Here is a 7,213-nt window from a genome sequence, read left to right as displayed (position 1 = left end):
CTCTTAATTATTCCTTGTAATATATAGTTATATACACACATATAAACATAATTGTATACATATAGTGCAGATAATGACATACTTGCTTTTATGTACTTCTACATTTTGACCACAAGAGAGAAACCTTTCTCTTCATAACAGATTGTGTCTCTCTTTTTTGTTTTTTATAAGAATGTGGGATGGAGTTGTTGGTCTAAGCCCTGGTGTAAATGAGTCAAACCTTTCTAAAGCAGGCAGGCTTGAAATTTAAGCAGCTCCAATGGGTCATTGTCTTAATGTGATAATAAACCCAGTATTTTGGGACAGAAATACAGCTGACTGCTTTGCAAACTTGGACTCACTGAACATTTACTGAGTATTCAGATAATGATTAATATAATGTATAATATATTTTTAATATTTATGGGTATATGCATTTTTGTTGTGTCTGTAACATCTTCTGTGTGACAGATTTGCATATCTATAACATTTTTCATTTTCATTTTTTATTTCTATGTGACAAATGTAAACCAACAGTAGCCATTAGGAAAGTTTATGGGTTAACATAAACATTTATAAACTGATTAGAAGAATAAGAGTGGATTAATAATATAATGTGCCTCAAAGTAAGCTGGCATATCCCATCTGTCTATGGACATTATTGTAGTGTATCAACAAAAAGTTTAATGAGAACCCAGTATCAAAATGTTGTGCCAAGATCAGCTGATTGCACAGCTTATGATAGGCTACTGTAGACCTATTGATGTGTACACACAGCTTACTGTACATGACTATTTTTGTACTATGACAAGACCATTTTATTAGAGACGTATTTGCATTAATAGCTAATTATGAAATGCAACAGGAAGCTTTGCCGAAAAAGTGGAATTTCCCATGACAAAAGGGAAACTCAGTGTTCATCTTTTTTATAGTTACTAATTAGACTGAACATAAGGCAAAAAATGTTTTTTCTTGAGAAGTGCTGTGTGGGTGAAGGGTGTGAGAGTTTGCATGTAGAAGGTTTGTGCTTTGTCCTTGCACAGGGCACCCAGAGGTGATTTGGTTCATAAATGATAGTGCCCGGTCTGCTTTGCTGCACCTGAGAGCAGTTTGTTCTAATGGTTTCCTCTGAATGGATTGCAGCCATGAAGGTTTGCATTGCAATGCAGGAAGTCGCTGAAGCAGTCAGGCTCTGCAGTTTCACTCAGGTGTGGTTTCACTCATATGCCATTAATCTCATTATTGGAGACACTGAAGATTAAAAAGGCAGACCTCAGTGGGGAGGAATTTCACGATGACTGTTGGCATAACAGTGCAGACAAAAAGTGACTTAGACTGATTCAACTTGCTGGAAAATAGCAGGCATCAGAGAGGCACGATCTCTGTTGCATGTCACATGTTTATACTCTTTTATGCCTCCATGTAGTTTTAATGCAAACAAGTGCATAATGCTCAGTTTTAAAGTCATTCCACATCTTAGCAAACATCTTGCATGACTAAGTGAGGAGCAGTTTAAAGGTTGCCTTTCATAGGCCGCACTATTTTTATGACCTTGCCTGCTCGCCTACTGCTGGAAACATATAAACACAAGTTTGCTCCAAGTACTACTGCACCTCACAACTGATTTTCAAATCAAAATATGTGACCACATATTCATGTATTTTGCAATAATATGCAGCTGAATCAGCCTGATTGTTAGTAAGAAAACCTAGTTTCTCTTGACCTAAAGTCACCAGTCTCTCAACCCTACAAATCATCTTATCTGAGCCAATCCCTTTATGGGCCATCACCTCATAATCCTGCACCTTTACTGCCCTCGGTGTGTGCTGCTGTCAAGGCTAAGGTAATCGGCTTATCATAAAGACATGGTTTATAAAACCTGTATGCAATAAGGGCATTTCAGACATACCTTGATATCTTCTAAAGAAATTGTCTTTGTTCCTACAATCTAAACCACCTTCAGGAGACTTTTTTATTTAGTTTCCCAACAATTTGAAAACCAAACTTCAGTGAGTTTGCCATCCTGCTCATTTACCTGAATAAGCAGGGCAAGGAAGGAGAAGACTTGTTTCGGTACTTTCTTGCCTTATCTGAGATCATATCCCAGCACCATAGGCATGTGATCTTGGTCAGTAGGGTCATAAAACAGGAGAACTCTGTAACATTGAAACTCTGGCTTCACTGACTGGCTCTGTGGCTGCAGGGGGCTTCTGCACCACCATTCTCCAGCAAGAGTCACTTCTATTGAGGGTTATAATCTTTGCAGAAGTGAATTGGGAAATTCTGCCACTGGAGAGAGAGATTTCACTATTCCCTTAATTTAATTGCTTTAATGGGATAAATGTTGAGCAAGAAAATATGAGGAATTAAGAAAATGAAGGAATTTACATGTATAGTTGATCTGTATTGAAGAAGTATTCAGTAACTTACTCCATGAGCAGTTTCTCCAACTTCTTGTAAGATTATTTTAGAGGAAGTTGCTGAAACGGATCTGTTAATTGATACTTTCTTGAGATGTGTTGTTTTCTTCAGGTGTTCTACTAGAAAAAAAAAAAATCAGATCATTCCCACAACTTTCTCAGATGTACCATCAATTACAGCAGCTTTAGAAACATCTGTAAGACCTCATTTATACTTGGACTGCTTTTTTCCAGATGCTGTACAGGGCACTGGCCTTGGAAGACTGGGAAACAAATAGCCAAACCTGTGATCAGAGGTCGACCCTCTTAGCCCCTGATCCACAGCCCCCTCTAACTTATGGATCATATCATTGTCTCCTGGACCCCATCCCAACCGGGCTGCTCAAAGACGTCTTTCCCCTAATCAACACATCCATACTAGATCTGATTAACCTTTCTCTATTATGTTCCACAGGCTTTTAAGGTTGCAGTAATTAAACCTCTACTCAAAAAGCCTACTCTTGACCCAGGTGTCCTAGCTAATTATAGACCAATATCCAATCTCCCCTTTATTTCTAACATCCTTGAAAAAGCTGTTGCTAAACAGTTAAGTGACCACTTGCACAAGAATGATTTATTTGAGGATTTTCAGTCAGGTTTTAGAGTCCATCATGGTACAGAAACTGCACCAACGATCTTCTCCTAGCCTCAGAAAAAGGACTTGCCCTCATACTTGTTGTCTTAGATCTCAGTGCTGCTTTTGACACCACTGATCACAGCATCTTACTACAGAGACTTGGGATTAAAGGAACTGCACTAAGTTGGTTCAAATCTTATTTAACAGAAAGATTTCAATTTGTTCATGTTAATGATGAATCTTCCACACAAACTGAAGTTAGTCACGGCATTCCACAGGGCTCTGTGTTAGGTCCAATTCTCTTCACTTTATACATGCTCCCTTTAGACAATATTATCAGGAAGCACAACATAAATTTCCATTGTTATGCAGATGATACTCAATTATATTTATCTATGAACCCAGATGAATCTGATCAATTGGTAAAATTTCAAGCATGTCTTAAAAACATAAAGGCCTGGATGACTTGTAATTTTTCTTACTTCTAAACTCCAACAAAGCAGAAATTATTGTGCTTGGGCCTGAAAACCTTAGAAATCTGCTGTCTAATCATATAGTTACTCTAGATGACATAGCTCTGGCCTCCAGTACTACTGTGAGGAACCTTGGAGTCAATTATGACCAGGACATGTCCTTTAAATCACACATAAACCAAGTCTCTAGAACTGACTTCTTGCACTGCCTATTCCAACTTAACTGAAAATGTTTCACATATTCTCAATACAGGTACAACCACAGGTAAAATAGATCTAATTCTGACTCACTCCATAGTGGTGCAGCTGTGGTCAAAGAGGGTCACTAGGGTCTTGAAGCAGGAGAACTCTGTGACTGACTTCACTGACTGGCTCCAGGGGGCTCCTGCACTACCTTCCTTCAAAAAGAGTCACTTGTATTGAGGTTTATAGGGGTTTACATTGTCCTGACAAAATTTTAAAGTGACTTTTCAGTTACTGTTGTGATTACTGCTGGGTCTTTCTGGCCCTGACTTCATTAAAGGCCTGCTTAAAGTCAGCCCTAAAACCAAAGGACAAGTGGAGCTATGTGGTGTGTGTGTGTGTGTGTGTGTGTGTGTGTGTGTGTGTGTGTGTGTGTGCGTGTGTGTATGGTTTGGGGGTTGTGGGGAGCCATGCAGGGAGTTTGGTGAGTGAGGGTGGGGGGGATGGGGAAGTCACCCTGGTAGGGGACCCTGATACCGGTGGTGGGACTGTGCAGCCACCATGTCTCAATCTAAAAACCAACCCTGCATGACTGGTCTTGGGCATCATTTAATGACCCCCCATTACAGTTCCTCTGTCCTCCAGAAAGCAGCCAGTGTGGCGTGACCCTTTGAAATGAGTCATTGTCACAAGTGCATGGCAACAACTGACATGTTTGCAGTGCAAGAGGGTGTATTTAATATGAATTTTCATATTGCGTCTTGGTTATACTATCTGGTTGGTTCCTATGAACATGTGTTACAGTGTACATGCAGCAAGTGTAAAACAAACAGGAACCAAATGTGAGGGTGGGAAGAGAGCAGAGAGAGGGTCTGAGGTGGAAAGGTCGAACTGATGTTTCACTATGAAGCCAGAGAATTAAATTTTTTCCAACAGGATGCCTCCTGTGGTCAGGGTTAATGTGGTGCTGGAAGGACAGAGATGTGCGGATGAATTAATTTTAGGGATGAGCAGAGGAGCGTGGAGAAAGAGGACCAGAGTCCAGCGATGGTGCGGTGGGGGGGCTGTTTCGCAAAACAGGTTTCTTAGTACCGATCTGTTGGCACTATCTCCAGTGTCACAACTGTGTCTGTTTAACCTGACTGAACTCTGAACACACGATGGTCAACACCCTGTCAAAAGTCTGGCAAGGCTAAGAGTGTTGCCTTTTATTAATTGAGAGAATTCTGGACAATAAATAACTCAGAGGTAACAGAAAGGTATTTACTGGTTTAGAATAAATGTGTGATGTATGTACAATGACCCTCAAATCTTAATACTATGAAAAAAGATATGATATACCAGTTGTTTTTATTTTTCAGTCAAAGCCTTAATGTTTTTATTTAAAGACTAGTGATTTCCAATCTTTCTGGCCCTTAAAGAGAAGTACTGTCTGCTCAATTTGTGAGCAAATAAAGACATTTTCTGTCATGTTAGTGCCATATCTCCATACATGGTCTTCCTTGTCAGCGAGCAGTGGTTTAGGCTGAAATAGCAGCACCCGGTTTACATTTGTGGTCTCAAGTGAAGTGTCTTGACAGCTTTTAGATGGACTGCCTTCAGAATCCTTAGATTTTCATTTAATTTGTCTAATACTTTGTGTTCTGACCTGAAAAGCTAATAACCTTCCCTTCAGCCTCAGCAGTACTTTGTACTTACTGCTAATTAGCTAATGCGAGCATGTGATCACATTATATAAATATGGTCAACATGGTAAACATTATACCAGCTTAACATCAGCATGCTAGCATCACCCTGGCTAGCATTCATATGTTAGTGTTTAGCTCAGAGCACTGCAGAGCCTAATGTTGCACTCAGACTGGGAAGAACAGGAAAAATGCCTGTTATTTTGACTTGGGAGTGTTCACTCGCTGGCCCTGTGTTAATACTGCAGCCAAATAAACAGCCTATATTAGCGTCTTCTGGTGTGTAGTTAGTCATTACCAAATGAAACTATATAAGTGCACACAGTAGACACCTCCACTGTATAATGTGCTAGTAATGGATTTTATGTAACTGCCAGCAGTGGTGCATGTGCAGCCATTCTGCCAACTGTTTGCTGATATGTCTGTAGCTCTTTTCACCAGGTGGGACATATTGTCACTGTTAATAATTCCTGAGCATCCTGATTCAGAATCACAAGTCAGAGGAGGATGTGACATTTTCACAGTATGGCGGCTGTGGCTCAGGAGGTAGTGCAGATCTTTTTCTGACCAGAATATCAACGGTTCAATTCCCAGCTGTCCAGTCCATGTGTTGAAGTATCCTTAAGCAAGACACTGAACCCCCAGTTGCTTGTGGTGATGACACTGGTGTGTGAATGGCCAAATAGTGTGCAAGTCCTTTGAGTGTGCTGCAATGCACAGAAAAGCTCTGTACCAGTATAAGACCATATGACATTAAGTGGCCTGAGAGCTGCTTATGTGGCTGTAAATGTCAGTGTTGATTCTTTTTGAGTAGTTTCATATAAAAGATTTTTCAAGTCCTGAAGAGGTGAAAGAAGCAAATGCTGTATTTCAGTGGAAACTCCTTATTATCTCTTTATCTGTTCTGTTCTTGATAATAATGGTGATCATTATCATTATTATCATTTTCTTTTTTTAATCAAATTTCCAGAAGAAAGTACGCCAGCCTCTGGTGTTAAGTACTCAGAGGTTAGTCTTGGGAAGACTGAAGTAAAGGGGTACAACATATACTGAGAACAGTGAGAATCCACACTCTAAAAGTATTAGGCCCCAAATGTTTCTGCTTGGTGCTGCCATTCAATGGTGGCCTTTAATTTGCAGTTAAAGTTTTTATGTAATCTGCATTCTACCTATGTACAGTATGCATTTTATCAATTTGTGTGCATTGTGTTAAGCACTTTAATTTGTTGAAAATGTGCTATATAAATAAACTTGTCTTGTCTTTATTTTGTCACCTGTCAGTGGTTAGGAAACACTGACGTACTGTAGCTTCTGCAGACTAATTACTCGGATTTGATTAAGAACCATCATAAATAAGATATAAACCATCTTTTCAGAGGCTTCATTTTCACGCCTGATGACTACAGAGATGGTGACTGTAGGTGCTTTAAGCAATCACCTGTGGACAAGACAGACAGCATGGTTGACTGAGTGTGAAGCTTTTCTCTTTACTCATGAAATAATAGATAACTTGTGTTTCACATTAGGTGGCACAGGGCCAGAACCCTAATTGTTCAAAAGCTGACTTAAATAAGCAAAGTAGATTCTGAGAAGTTCCTGCATGACCTTTCCTGTCAAAGTTCATATTTACACTAAAAAGGAGCTTATACATGTCTGGAAAGACTGGAGCTTATCATGACAAGCTGAAAGTTATATCTACAGATGAAGCTGAGATGTTTGTGTCACTGTTGGATGATTTTCACATGTATTAGTGGTTATATTTCTCCTCTGTCCCGTGTTAAACATACCCAGTACTCTGCATCCATAGACTTACATCTTCCTCTCATATCAAACAACCAGGCAGGATGAGATGCGTTA

Source organism: Monopterus albus, unplaced genomic scaffold (assembly GCF_001952655.1).
Source record: "Monopterus albus unplaced genomic scaffold, M_albus_1.0 scaffold246.1, whole genome shotgun sequence".
Classification (NCBI taxonomy): domain Eukaryota; kingdom Metazoa; phylum Chordata; class Actinopteri; order Synbranchiformes; family Synbranchidae; genus Monopterus; species Monopterus albus.
Note: the sequence above shows the minus strand (reverse complement) of the source record.